The sequence below is a fragment of the Sus scrofa genome, chromosome 18 (assembly GCF_000003025.6).
Source record: "Sus scrofa isolate TJ Tabasco breed Duroc chromosome 18, Sscrofa11.1, whole genome shotgun sequence".
NCBI lineage: Eukaryota > Metazoa > Chordata > Mammalia > Artiodactyla > Suidae > Sus > Sus scrofa.
In genome coordinates this window covers 52,991,935-53,007,051 of record NC_010460.4, presented here as the reverse complement: position 1 = coordinate 53,007,051, position 15,117 = coordinate 52,991,935, and the positions used below count along the sequence as shown (strand labels likewise).

The window sequence follows — 15,117 nt, the reverse complement described above, 5'->3', positions numbered from 1 at the left end:
AGCTGTCGCTGCCGGTCTACACCTGAGCGGCAGCCACGCCAGATCCGAGCTGCGTCTGCCACCTACACCACAGCTCACAGCAACACCAGATCCTTCACCCACTCAGCGAGGCCAGGGATCCAGCCCGCAACCTCAGGTTCCTAGTCGGATTCGTAAACCACTGCGCCACAACGGGCACGGCATCCCTTACATTTTCAACGCTTCACCATATAAAAATGAAATTAGATGATGTCGGTCCATCTTAATGCCTTTGTGTTAGGCACTCTAATGAGTACTTTCTGTGATTCAAATCTGAAAAAACCGAAAGGGCAGCAACTTCTGTTATCTTGACTTTTGAAGATAAGGAATGTGTGATGCAGATAAGCAACTTGCCCAAAGCCATGCACCTACCGTAAAGAGGAGCTGTGGTTCCCCCACGGCCAGGCTGCCCTGGGTTCTGGCTCACTCAGTGCGGAAAAGTCTCCTTTCAAGCCACTGTGTTTGCTGTTTACCTGATAGGATTGCCTATGAAGCTGGTAGGGTGGGGGATGGCCCCACCCCGCCCCACCCCTCCAGTCAAACTGTTTTTATTTGTGTAAAGGCAGTCCTTGCCTTCGAGGAAAGGCCCTTGTTACAGGTGTTTTTCTAGTTTTAAATTAACAAGTATGGGAGCTCCCATGTGGCTCAGCGGGTTAAGAGGCCAACTAGTATCCACAAAGATTTTGGTTCCATCCCTGGCTCTGTTCAGTGGCGTAAGGATCTGGTGTTGCTGTAAGCTGTGGGTTGCAGACCTAGTTCGGATCCCACGTGGCTGTGGCTGTGGCGTAGGCCAGCAGCTGCAGCTCTGCTTCGACCCCTAGCTTGGAAACTTCCATATGCCTTGGGTGCATATGGAAAAAAAAAATTGTGAGTATGTAAATACCTGTGTTTTTATCAATGATGTGTTTCACATGGATGCTACGGTCCTGAACTTTATTCCTTTCTTTTATCTAAGAAGACGAAGAGCAGGGTGGAAAGGCTGGAAGCGGTCATAGCAGAGCGAGAACAGAGATGGTAGGCAAAATTGAGTTCTTGCTTTTTTAAGATAAAGCAAGAGGTGTTTCCTTCCACCTCAGACAGTGCGGCTCGTCCATATACTTCTGTTTCCCTCTTGTGACAACCTCAGGGGCCACGTGCTCCGTATCCTATCACTACAAGCCAGAAGCCGGCCCACCTCGCCCACCTCGGACTTTGGTTGGACCGAGTCACTGAAATTTAGAGTCATCCCTTATGGTCACCCGTATTACTGATGACAAGTCACTTCCCAGCCTTGGGGGTCCTGATGTTGGAGAGCGAATGAGCTGTTTCTGAGAGACGTTGAACGGGCATTGACCAGCAGGCCAAGTCCTCTACCCCAGATTTGGCCCCTCCAAGTTGGTATCTTGTGTGGCCGCCATCGTCAGGTCATGGAAGTTTGAAATACGTCCATAAATATGATGTTTTTTGAAGGAGCGTCATCTTTGGAGCCCAGTGTGGGGAGGCCTACATGGAAGAGGGAACAGCCCCCGCTCACACAACTTAGTCCTCCCCTTGGAATAAGCACACAGCAGATATTTATTGTGGCCTATTTTGCTCTGCTGAAATGCTCCACGAACCTCATGGAACAGCACCGAAGAAATTCTACCAGCGAACATTATTTTGAAGATCTCCTGTTTTGCATGTGCATGCTATAATTTAACAACCATTGTGTTTTTCCACTCCATTCTATGGACACCGGATACTTAGATACAATTCAATACTTAATTATGTGGTGAATGTCCTTCGTTGTAAATGCAATTTTTTATTTATTTATTTTTTGGTGGAACGCTCTTGAGGGAGATTTTTCTGTGTGTACGTGTGTTCTCCATAGAAACAGTTCTTTTTTTTCAAGGGGAGTAAATACTGAGGAAAGAGGAATCTCTCAGAGGTCTGAAGCCAGGAATGTCTGTTGGAGTTAATGATAGTTTTCCTTCCCAACCCCCACAAATAGCTGAGGTTGCACAAGTGATGTGTGGCGCGATTAGGGTTTACTGAGCACAAGGCACAAGACATTTACAAAGTTTGGGCAGGAAACACTCTCTATGCAAACATTCTATACTTTTTCCCACACGAATCTGGGGAGAGGGTATCTGGACCCTTGCTTTTTTTTGTGGATGGACTCTGCACTGGTCTGTGGAATTCCCACTCAGTTACAAGCCAAAGCTCGACAATCCGATGCTCAAAGAGCCCGATTCTTTTCATATTTAAGATCGATCAGCCCACGGGGTCTACCCAGTCATACTGTTGGGGGGTGCTGAGCTGGTTTTTCAATTCTCAGAATAATCTAATACAATCATCTTTGTGGTTTAGATGGCGGAGGAACCGTCCTTTGAAAAACACAGCGGAAAAAAAGGGGTACTCAAGACATAACTGGTTTAGTTTCCAAAGGTAAATAGGCAAGAAGCTCATGATTTGGGAAGCTGGTGAGCTTATCAAGCTTCCGAAATGGATGGGGGTTGGGGTCAGGATGCCAGAAACACGCTGTCTTCCAGCAGCAAGCAAGTGTTCTGAAACACGAATTTTATTTTAAAGTTTTATTGTTAAAAACATACGTCAAGAATTTTCAAAGTGGGCAAGGTTCACATCCAACACTGCTGGCAATGGAATTTTTGTTTAGTTAGAGGAAAAAGATGCGTAAAATCTTCTGTAAAAATTGTCACAGGTGGAGGAAAAGGGGCTTTACTTCAGAGTTTCCAGGAGTAAAATATTGATTTCAAAAACATACCCACTTGGAGGTCCTGTCATGGCTCAGTGGTAGGAAACCCAACTAGTATCCATGAGGACTCGGGTTTGATCCCTGGCCTTGCTCGGTGGGTTAAGGATCCAGTGTTGCCATGAGCTGTGGTGCAGGTCGCAGATACTTTGGATCCTGCATTGCTGTGACTGTGGCAGAGGTGGGGGGCTAAAGCTCCAATTGGACCCCTAGCTTGGGAACTTCCATATGCTGCAGGTGCAGCCCTAAAAGGCAAAAAACAAAAACTGCACCCACTTGCCCTCCGGAGGACTGTTGTTCTGTACAGCAGCAATCTGGATTTGTTTTGCCTTTCCAGCTGTCTCAGGGCTCCAAAGCCCCGGGTCTGCCAGGGCTCCCCTCGGCTCCTCACTCACGCGCCTGAGGACCCAGGGGATTTGGCTCAGGATAAAATTGCCTGGATGATGCCGGGTTGGTGAAGGGAGGGATGGAAACAGAGAGGCTAATGTCATTAGGTCTCAGTTTGTGCCAAGGAATTTTTAAGTACTGTGTAAGTCTTAGCTCCCTCCTCCTCAAAAAAAGTCCCCAAAGAAGGGATTATTATGGTTGTTCTCCTTCGGCTGATGACGATTTGAGATTTTGAGTGTTATTAACTTTGTTTTAAAATTGAAGTGATGGGGAGTTCCTGTTGTGACTCAGCAGGAGCCTACACAGTGTCCTTGAGGTTGTGGGTTCGATCCCTGGCCTCAGTCAGTGAGGTAAGGATCCAGCATAGGTCACAGATGCAGCTAGGGTCCAGTGTTGCTATAGCTGTGGTGTAGGCCTCGGCCGAGGCTCTGATTCCACCCCTTGCCTGGGAACTTCCGAATGCTGCAGATGCATCCATCAAAAGAAAAAAAAAAATCACAACTATAAAAAACAATAAAAAATAAATGTGGTTTGCACCCTGAGAAAATCCATCATCTCCTGCATTTAGGCCACTGGAAAGTATGTGGAAACGGGATGATTTTCACTTATATAACCAACATATAGGGCTTTACAGGTTTTCTCCAGAGATGGCCACATCCGCAACTGCTCCCACGTCTCTCCTCCTGGAAGAGGTGGGGTCTGTTTCCTCTCTCCTTGAATTTGGATTGTGCTTGAACTTGACGCACTTTCATCAATAGACAGAGGGCCAGTTTGCAGCCTAGCTCTTAAGAGAACTAGAAGATTCCTCTTTGCTCTCTTAGAGCCCAGAGCCACAGTTTAAGAGGGGCAACTACCCTGAGTGAGAGAGAGAGAGAGAGACCCAGCCAGCCCACACCTATTTCAGTCACCCCAGATGAGGTGCCAGACATGGGAATGACACCACCTCGGGCCTTCTGACCCTAGTTGACCTCCTCACTGAATTTGATGTGACCCAGCTGAAACCAGGTAAAGCAAAAGGACCAGCCAGCTGAGCCCTGCCAACCAATGGAATGATAAGTGTTAAAACATTGCTGTTTTGAGCCACTATGTGTTGGGATGGTTTGATATAGAAAAGTACAACTGAGACAGGTGTGTGCCATGTACTCGGCATCCTGCTAGCACGTAACATGTATTGATTTCAATAAATACTGGTAAAGATGTTGACTGCCGTTGCTGAGCATGAGGGTTCAAGAGTAAACACAGTTGGGAGGAAATGCCTTGAATTCTGTAATGAACCCTCCCCACTCCCATCCTTGGAGCAGTTTCAGGGTAGTAGCCAAGATGGATTACCAAGAGTCAGGACTTCTCTTTGGAAAGGACTTCAAGGCATGGGGAGGGGTGACTTTCAGTCCAGCTCCTGCCAGAATCCTTCCCACTCAAACATGAGTTCCAGAGCGAAGCTGTCTCTGGGTTTTCTATCTAATGACCTAACACCATGTCTGGTCTGAAGGGACATCAGTGGATACCATGTACATTATGTCAACTACTCACCATCACTAGTTGTCTGCCTTCCAACATTTATTTAAAAAAACCACCGCAATAGCCTGGCAGGGCTTGGGCTTGGCAATGACTCTAGCTGGTGGTTAATATTCTCCATTTTAACCCCGGATTAGGCTATAGATTTCAACAACAACAATAACAGCAACAAGGACAAATATTTCCCTGGGAGGTTGCTAAAAAACAAACCTCCAAATAGAACATTTGCATTTATTTTCAGAGAGAGCAACCAACAGTCATGCTTTATAGAGTCTTTTTGTTTGGAGAAGGTCTTGATTAAAAGGTATATCTCTTCCTTTTCTACTAGAAAAATCCCTTTGGTGGGCACACGAAGTAGGCCTTTGGATAGTTCTTTCAGGCCTCCAGGAAGCCTTGGGATAAATTGCTAAGTCACTGTTTGGTAGATGATGGTTTGATGGCCTAGCGATCATTTGAGTCCCTACAGGTAGACAGCTGTTAACTATCCCTGAGCTCCTCTGGCTCCTGGAAATAAACTGAAGATGAAGCTGTTTGCAGCTGCAGTTGACAGAGCTGCCATCTGCTTCGCTCCCTGGAAGCTCTGAGCCAAGGACTTTGTGTCTGAGTGCTTCACAGCAGAGCGGGCAGTTTTCTGTAGGGAGCTGGCTTGAAGGTCACCTCTCCCATCTCCAGAAGGCACTTCCAGAAAGAAGCAAGCGGCAGCCCTGACCCTTTGTCTTCTCTCTCAAACGCTGTTCCACAACTGCTCCCAGGACAGAGGACATCAGAGAATTCAAGAGAACTTCTCTTTGGCATATGGGCAGTGTGGCCACTTAACCCCACTTCAAACTCTCTCTCCCTTGAAGTATATCCACTGTGCATCCTACTCTTTGGATGTTTCCCTTTGGGCCACCACCTCTCATGGAGACACCTCTTTCTCTGACTTTCAAACACAGCAGCACCAGAGTGTTGGCAAACCCAAGTGCACGTGTCCGATGCCCCGTGAGGCCCGACAAACTGAAGTGTGTCGGGGAGCAGAGAAAGGTTAATCACAGGGACCAAGCAAGGAGAACAGGTGGCTTGTGCTCAAAACACCCAAACCCCTTGATGTGTTTCAGGGAGGTTTTTATAGGCAAAATTTTTGAGGCGTTCCTACTGTGGCTCAGCAGGTTAGGAACCCAGCTAACATGCATGAGGATGCAGGTTCGGTCCCTGGCCTTGCTCAGTGGCCTAAGGATTCAGTGTTGCCGTGAGCCGTGGTGCAGTTCACAGATGTGGCTTGGATCCCGTGTTGCTGTTCTGGTGTAGGCCAGAAGCTGCAGCTCTGATTCAACCCCTAGCCTGGGAACTTCCATGTATGCTTCAGGTGCAGCCCTGAAAAGAAAAAAGAAAAGAAGAAAGAAAAAACATTGATGAGTAGGAGGGAGGTCTGTGTAACCTTCTGATGAGTAGGTCCCAAGGTGTGTTCTAGGAACCATCAGCCTTCTAGTTCCAACCATTCTGGGGTCCTCATGCTTGAGCTCAGCCTAAAGTTACCTCCCACCACCTAGGTGGGGGCCTTCGTTCTTAGAGAAGAGCTCAGAGGTAGGTATCACATTGTTAGGCACATCCGGGGAGGGGGACCGAGGACCTGGCCCCATCCCTGCCCTGTTGTTCCTTTCCGCGTTCCCTCTCAGCCCTAGGCAGTAACTATTTGAATCTGCTCTTTGGAACTCAGGGAAGGTCTAAGGGGCTGAAGCCTTTTTCCTAAGAGCAAGAGATGGGGGACTCCAAGAGGTTTTCTTTGCTACTCCTCAATCTTGAGGGGAACATGTTTTGGGCAAGAAAGGGAGTAACACATTGTTTTGGTTTGTTTTTTTCTTTGCTTTTGAGGGCTGCACCTGCGGCACATGGAGGTTCCCAGGCTAGGGGTCGAATCAGAGCTACAGCTGCTGGCCTATAGCCACAGCCACAGCAACGCAGGAGCCAAGCCTCATCTGTGACCTATGCCACAGCTCACGGCAACACCGGACCATTAACCCAATGAGCGAGGCCAGGGATCAAACCTGCATCCTCATGGATACTAGTCAGGTTCATTACCACTGAACTACAACGGGAACTCCCAGGAATAACATTTTGGATAGAGAGGTCAACCATAAACTGCACAGAGGCACTCGGTTTTAGCAGGACTCAGTTTCAACAAGACAGCCTCTACTCCGCTTTTCTTTTTCTGAATCTTCATTGTTTGAAGTAACCGTTTCACCGCCTGCCCTCCATCTGCAGCCCAAGCCACTACACCGGGTTTCAGTATTGTATCTCTAACTGCAAACTAGAGGTCTCTTACTAGACTGCCTACTTGCCAAAATCAGCATTCCTAAAGCAAAACCCATCATATGTCTCCATAAACAATGGCTGAATTTGAATTTCCCTGCCTGCTGACTCCGTTTTGAGTTGTTGGCCTTAGACATCCTATAAACTATTGCCCGTTTACTTCCCAAGCCTAATATTCCAGCCATAGACCCAAACACGTCACCACCCGCATTCTGGGCATTTGCAAGAATCTTCCGGTTCTCCGCCTCTCTCTTGTTTTGATTTCCTAAGACGTCCTGTGCCCTGCTCCCGGGAGGAATCGTTCTAATGCAGTTCTCCTTTTTATATCTCCATTCGAAACCCCCTCTGTGTGCCTCACGTTCAGTATAAACGCCCTCACGGTGCCCTGCAAAAAGTGTTTCGCATCATGGCACCCACCCACCTATCTGGCCTCATCCCCAGCCCAGGTCTAGTATTGACATAGGTACGGACTGAACCATTGGGTTGAACAGTCCCCGAAGGTGCCATGGATGGGAACTCCAGTGTGGATGTCATTTCCCGGCCCTGTGCGATGCCAAGGACCTGAAAATGCCACGTACACGTCTTCCTTCGAGCCTCGGCCTGCGCTGTGCGTCTCCTTTCCTTTACTTCCTCCGTGTCTTCACTGTTCCCTTTGCCTTTGCAAACGATAGCCCAGGATTCTTTTTTTTTCTGGGAAGCCTCCTCCCATCAGCCCCCAGCCCAGAAACCTGGAGCAACTTCTTGCTGAAATCATTCTCTGGCACTTACCCTCCTCCGACACTTGTTTCCATTTGGCCATTCTTCATGTGTCTGATCTATTTCTGGGAGTAGAATAGAAGTTCCTAGATAGAAGGAGCGGCTCTGCAATTATGTGCGGCCTCAATGTTTATTGATAATGATGCTTACGATGACAGTTTCTTATGTTTTTCTCACACACAGACCATAGCTCTAAGACATCTCTCTCTCTCTGCTTTTGTAATGTCTGAGCAGAAAGCTTTGAAAAATGAGAATAAATAACTGTGTTCTCCACAACCACACACCCCCTTTCTCTTTAGTCTTAATGCCTAAGTTCATGTTCTAATCCATCGATGCACATCCGTTTTAAAGCAAGTGGCCAGTTGCCGATGGCACAGGCGCTGCTGTCCAGCAGGTGGAAGTTCTCTCCTCCCTCGGCGCTGCTTTCCCCGATTCTCTTTCCATCCCTCCCGCTTCATCCCCCTGCTTGGATCATCCTCTTCTGCTCTTGCATCTTTTACCCTCACACTTTGCCTTTGGCCTTCTCATTTTCTCACTCCAACTTCCACTCCAGGAGACTGGTTCCCAAGCCTGTCTCCTGCCGTGACACATTTCCTAAGTGCCAGACGCACGTCCCCTCCTGCCAGCTGGAAACGTCTTCCTGGATATTCTTCAGACAGTTCCAACTCCGCACCTCTTCCTTTCCCGCATCCTCCACATCTGTCTCAGTTCATGGCACTGCCGTCCCCTTGAGCAAGAGGTCAGGGGGGCATCATTCTCTTCTCACGATTTCTCACTCCCAACACCAGACTTGCTCCCCTCCAGTTTTTATTCTCTTAAATATTTTTTCTCCTTCCAGTTTCCTGCTGTTGTGTCTTGATCTGGGTCCCCTCCTCCTTTTTTTGGCTTTTTAGGGCCGCATCTGTGGCCTATGGAAATTCCCAGGCTCGGGGGTCGAATCTCGGAGCTGCAGCTGTTGGCCTACACCGCAGCCACAGCAGCTCACGGCAACACTGGATCTTTAACCTGCTGAGAGAGGCCAGGGTTCGTGCCCATGTCCTCATGGATACTTGGTTCATTACTGCTGAGCTGCAGTGGGAACTCCCATCCAGGTCCTTTGCATTCATCAAAAGAATCAACACTACCCACTATAGTCTTCACACTTGGAGGTCCTTGTGGCTTAAAATAACAAAGACTGTTGTTATGGACTCATTTAAATCTGACACGGCTTGAGTGGTCTCCAGAACCAGGAGGCTTTCCTCCAGGAGGTGGTTCAGGATCCATCCTGCTGCCAGCCTGTGACTCTGTCATCTCAACCTAGGCCTCTGTGATCTCTGAAAAAAGAGGAGAGAAAGAAGAGGGACGGCTGATATCTTTCCTGCCTTAAGCGGGAAGCAGGGCCGCTTAGAAATGGAAGGCGAAGATCCCATGGACTATTGGCCAGAACCAGTCACGAGATCTAATGAAACTGCCAGGAAGGCTGAAAAGTCCGGACACGGGGATTTTTGGGGGGAGCACTAAGTACCTGCTATTCTCTTGTCCGAGGCACTACTGCCATATCTCCTAACTAGTTTCTCTGGAGTCGTCTTCTCTGCTCTACCTCCGTACTCTCACTAGAGAGGTTTTCTGTATTAAATTTGTTATCATTATTGTCATTCTATAAAATACAAACTCATCACACCCTCACCTTCAGGACCCATCAATGACTCTCCACTACTCATGGACTAAAATGTATAGTGCTGCAAAATCTGGCTTCCATCTCCTTTTCCAGCTATACCTCCACACCCACAAACCCTTACCTAGAACCACAGCAGACAAACTATTTCCTGAACATTCTGTCCCTTCTCTCACTCCCATGCCTTTAGTGCATATGGTACCCTCTTCCTGGAATATGTGGAAAATGTAAGTCGAATGTGGTTTGACTTTGCTTGGAATTGTTCTGTTACTGTGAACACTGACTGTGGATCCATACAGAAAAAAAAAAAAAAGACCTATAGAAGTGAACAAAGCCAGTTCTTATAGTTCCCCTTATCTTAGGAAAACAGAGTTGGGGCTTCATTTACTCTTCTCCTTAAATTAAGAAAGTAACCACACTTGGCTCTGACCCTTACTCTATGTGCACACCAGTCCCTCAAAAAGCCAGTGGTGAGTGATGCTGCTTCTTTGAAGACAGGTTCCAGATCCCTAATGAGGCTATTAGAGAATAATTTGGAGACACTTAACAGCTGATGAATTTCATGTAAGAACTGGAGTCTTTCCCAACTGGTTCAATCCATGACCACACCAGCCAGCTTTCTCTGCCAGGAGTTTCCTCTGGGACCAGGTTTATATCTGGATGTAGAGGAAGATGAGATTTTTGCTGCTGACACAGCCTAAGCCACCAGGAGCTATGATTAGTCCAACACAGAATAAGGAAATTTCCCTTGGGAAGCCAGGCTGCATGAGCAATAGCCCAAGGAATTAGTGAGAAGGCAGTGTAGCCTAGTGGAAGCAGTCAGGTGTCTGAAGGCAGACAAATCCAAGGTCAGACCTACAAGAAGTCCTGTGACCTCCAGAGGTTACTTAACCCCTCTAAACTGTAGGTGTCTCATCTCCATCTTTTTCCTGGGGTGGTCATTACATAAAGCCACCAAGCTGTGGCAGATTAACTTTGCAGAGATTCATTTGTATTTTCTCTCTGCATCTCCTCCCCCACACGTGTACACACACTCACACCCAATCCAGTCTTTAGACTCCCGAAAGTCAAGGACGTTTTGTTGCACGAAGGAGAAAGCATTGTCTCGCTGGAAATACCCCTGCCCTTCGTCACTGCTGAAGTTCACGGACAAGAGATCAGGAGAGGAGAGTGAGAGGCGCAGGGAAGGCAGACAGGACGGGGAGGGGGAGGGCGGCTGGAAGATGAAAGAGAAATTAATCTTGGACTTTTGTGTGGCGGCGTCCTGAAAAGGCAGCAAGACCTTGGAGGGTGCCTGAACGAAGGCTGAACAAAAGGCAGGAGGGCTCTCAGCCTATGCAAACACTTCGGGGCCCCAGGAATCCTGCCAAAAAGCCAGAGCTGCAGGAATTGGAGGTCTCAACAGCCACCAGGGTAACTTGAGGACAGAGGGCTGGAGGCAACTTGTATTAGAAAAGTTAACCATAGTCAGGCCTGAGAATGAATATCTCTACCAAGCAGGTAGGATGGAGATTGGAAATTTAATTCCAATTGATTCCAAGAAAATCCTGGGAGTTCCCGTTGTGGCTCAGGGGGTTAAGAACCCGACAAGTGTCTGTGAGGATGCTCAGGCTTGAGTCCTGGCCTCAGTCGTGGGTTAAGGATGCAGTGTTGCTGCAAGCTTCGGCGTAGGTGGCAGAGGCAGCTCAGATCTGGGGTGGCCATGGCTGTGGCATAGACGGCAGCTGCGGCTCAGATTCAACCCCTAGCCTGGGAACTTCCATATGCCGCAGGTATAGCCCTAAAAAGACCCCCCCCCAAAAAAAAAATCCTGAAATACAGTGTTTCTAGTCCTGCCCCCCCCACCCCGCCCCCCGCCACACATGCTTTAGATTAAAGGGTGTCCTGCTGCTTGGGTCAAGTCTCTTGCACTTGAGGAGCTTTCAGTGGAGGTCTGCGCCTCCTCCTCTCCATCGCCTTCCTCCGATGCTCTGGACGTGACAGCAGGTGCTCCCAGGGTCTGCCTGCACCCCCGCATTAGCCCACACCCCTCTTCCCTGAAATTCAAGCTCTTAGCACAGACCAGCTCTTTCTATCCCAGATCCCAGGGAGGAGCTCCCACTGTGGCTCAGCAGTAACAAACCCAACCGGTATCCGTGAGGATGTGGGTTCTATCCCTGCCCTTGCTCAGTGGGTTAAGGATCCCGCATGGCTGTGAGCTGTGGTGTAGGCCGGCAGCTGCAGCTCCAATTGGACCCCTCGCCTGGGAACTTCCATATGGCATGGGTACGGCCCTAAAAAGACAAAAAAACAAGAAAAAATCGGTGAAAGCTTATGGTGCAACATTCCTAAGACAGAGCAACCACTGGAAAATCTCAGAAAGCTGACCCAGTAGAAATACACAGCCGGGCTTGGGTTCAGTATTCCAGACACCCCACCCGCCACCGCCCCACCTATGCTTCTTCCCAGTAGAGACACTTACACCTCTGTTTACTCACTGTGGCCTTGTGCCCCAGGTTTGTCTTCGAGGCAGCCCTCAGGAAGGCCAGACTTGAGGAAGGTGGCTAGAAGGACCACCAGCTTGTCCCTACCTGCACTGTCGCTTTTTGTTCTAGATCAGAGGCCCGCAGACCACAGCCCGTGAGTCAAATCCAGCCCCAGCCACAGGCTGTGTAAATAAGGTTTTCGGGAACCCAGCTGGGGTCAGTTGTTGACCTCTGCTCTCTGGCTTTTGTTCTACCACCATAGCAAAGTTCAATAGTTGCAACAGAGACACCACCGCTTACAAAACCGAAAATATTTATTTACTGTGTGGCCCTTTCCTGAAACGGTTTGCTGATTCCTGTTCTAGATGATGATCTGGTGAGACTGGTCACTCGGACACAGCAACGTGGCCGCAGCCACGCAAGAGCGGCAGCACTTTTCATTTTTGAAGGAGGATGGGTTTCAGCATGAGAGGATCCAGAAATGTCCCTCTCTGTCACACCCACCTCCCGCCCTACCTTCCTAACCTCTTTCCAGGGGACCCATGATACGTCCCTCTTTTTTTTGTTTTGTTTTGTTTTTTCCAGCTTTTTAAGGCAGTATGTGCAGCACATGGACGTTCCCAGGCTAGGGGTCAAATCGGAGCTGCAGCTGCCAGCCCATACCACAGCTGCAGCAATGCCAGATTGGGGTGGCCTTGGTGGTCTACACTGCAGCTCGTGGCAATGCTGGATCCTTAACCCACTGAGCAAGGCCAGGGATTGAGCCCGCATCCTCATGGATACTGGCCGCAAAGGGCTCTCTGCTATTGCTCCTCTTAATTCAGCCAACACAGTCTGTGCACATACTGTGTGCCAGGCTCTACTGGGTACCATTGATACGGAAGCACATAGGTATCTGACTGACCCTGTTCTTGGGGAGTTTACCATGAGTCTTGTGATGCTTCAGGGCACTGGACCACATGACTTTGAAGCCTGAACCTACATTGGCATATTTCTTTTTTTCTTTCCTAACCCCCTGAGCCACAAGGGAACTCCCATGGGCACGTTTCTAAACTTAGGATGGAGAGTAGCTTTAAAGTAGAAAGCCCCCAACATGAGCTGACCACGCTCTTCTAGCATAGATGATGCCAAGAGAAGAAAATAAATCTCCTGTGTCTTTGTCCAGTGTTCTAGCTCTTGTACAGCCCTCGTTGTGACCTGAAAAAATACAAAGAAGTTCCAGCCCCCCTTGGAGTGGATGAGGAAGACTTTGGGACGGCAGGTGTGGCCACAGGGGTTTCTGCCCAGGTCAGGCCCACTGTCCACTTGTTATTTCCGCATAATTACGGTTAATAGCGCCCGTTTTACTCCTCAAAGAGGTCCGGCTTGAACATCCGATCCCATGGTAACTTTACTTATAACCCAAACTCTCAGCCTAGCCACCTGTGTGCTGTTAGTAATTCAGGAGTTCCTGCTGTGCTGCAGTGGGTTAAGAATCCGACTGTGGGAGTTCCCGTCGTGGCGCAGTGGTTAAGGAATCTGACTAGCAACCATGAGGTTGCGGGTTCGGTCCCTGTCCTTGCTCAGTGGGTTAAGGATCCGGCATTGCCGTGAGCTGTGGTGTAGGTTGCAGACGCGGCTCGGATCCCGCGTTGCTGTGGCTCTGGCGTAGGCCGGTGGCTACAGCTCCGATTGGACCCCTAGCCTGGGAACCTCCATATGCCGCGGGAGCGGCCCAAGAAATGGCAAAAAGACAAAAAAAAAAAAAAAAAAAAAAAAGAATCCGACTGTGGCAGCTCAGGTCGCTGCAGAGATGTGGGTTCAATCCCCGGCCTAGCATAGCGGGTTAAAGGATCCGGGGTTGCTGCAGCTGTGTCTCAGATTTGGTCCTGGCCTGGGAACTTCCACATGCCACAAGTGTGACCATTTGAGAAAAAAAAAGGGGGGGGGGTAATCCAAATTTTTCTCCTTATCAGTTCAAAATTTTATTTATGTGATTCTGCCTTACCCACACCCAACCATCCTTGCCTGCCCAAAGAAAGACATGCTCTATTCGCTTCAGTGACTGCAGTTTAATTACCAAATAAATCCCCAAGTGCCCAGAATGATCCTGCCATGCGGTAGAGAAGAGCTAAATCTGTAGCACAGCAGCCTATTTCTTGAGCTTCCCCCCCACAGCTTTACGGAGCTTTTGTTCACAGAGACCATCAGTTCGACGTGTTCCGCGCAATCATTTCCTGTTTGCCGAAAGATGAGACTTGTTTTAACTGATGAGACGAAGGCCCAGGAAACAGTCTTTACGTTAAGATCTACAGTGAATAAGCAGGAGGCAGCACCGCCTTGGGAACTGGGAAGCCTTTTCTGACTCTCCTCACTTCCCATCCCCGCATCCTTGACCGCCAGCCTCTCGGGGCTTTGTCCCATCCCTGACTTACTTGTTTCTCGTCTGTCTCCACTGGGGGACCTTGACCGTCTAGTTAGCTGTGACCACTCCTGAATTTAGGACAGTACCTCCCTCTTAGGAGGTTCATAGGAATTTCTTGAGTAGAATATTTACTCTTAACAAATTCCTGAGCTATAACAGCAATAGTTTCTCGCCCAATGGGCCGGGAAGAAGCTCCCCTCACTGACACTGTGATTGTTGCTGACACTTTGTTTTCTTCAGTGGCATTATTTGGCCCATCATCAAGGCCCCTTAAAAAAAAGTGTTATTCTGGACACTTGCTGTGTGAAGGAAGCAGCTGAAATGTGGTCGGAATCCGCCAGAAACCAAATACTTCACAGGCAGGAAAAGAATCAGACCTAATTTCTCCTTGGAAAGGAGCATGGTACCAATCAACTGATCACTCATTATGAAGCAGACAGCATGGGGCAGAGAACGAAGTGTTGAAAGTTGAATTGCAGCGACTTGGCCTGTCCCAGTATTCCCCACTCCGGCCCAGTCCTGTGACTGGAGATTTCCCAAATAGGAGCCATGGAGGCAACAGCGTCTTACCTGGGCACCATCAGGGTCCCTCAACAGCAATGAGCGTGAATCACTTGGCTCTCTCTGGTGAACAGGCCTTGCAGAATAAAATCTGGGAGTGGGCGGCCTTTCCGCTCTTAAAGGGAAGGAAGAAAGACGGTCAGAACAGAGAATCTGTTGGAGGAATCCGAGGCAGCGCTGGCCCAAGTCCTACCAAAAGGCAGATAGCACAGAGGGTGGATCCAGTTCCAGGATGAAGCTTCTTAACCAGAAACAGCTGTCGATTGTGGGAAAATGGCCTGTCCAGCTTTCATGGATGGGAAAGTGGTCACCGTTGGGAGGGATTTTGCTAGAAACC

The 15,117-nt window shown here is 48.8% G+C and overlaps 1 long non-coding RNA gene across 1 annotated transcript; it reads right to left on the bottom strand.

The window, feature by feature from the left end:
- On the bottom strand, positions 4,833 to 11,984 carry LOC110257548. The gene is made up of 2 exons (XR_002340321.1): positions 11,812 to 11,984; positions 4,833 to 9,009 (listed from the first exon to the last, which is right to left on the bottom strand). It is a non-coding gene; the product is annotated as an uncharacterized LOC110257548 (long non-coding RNA).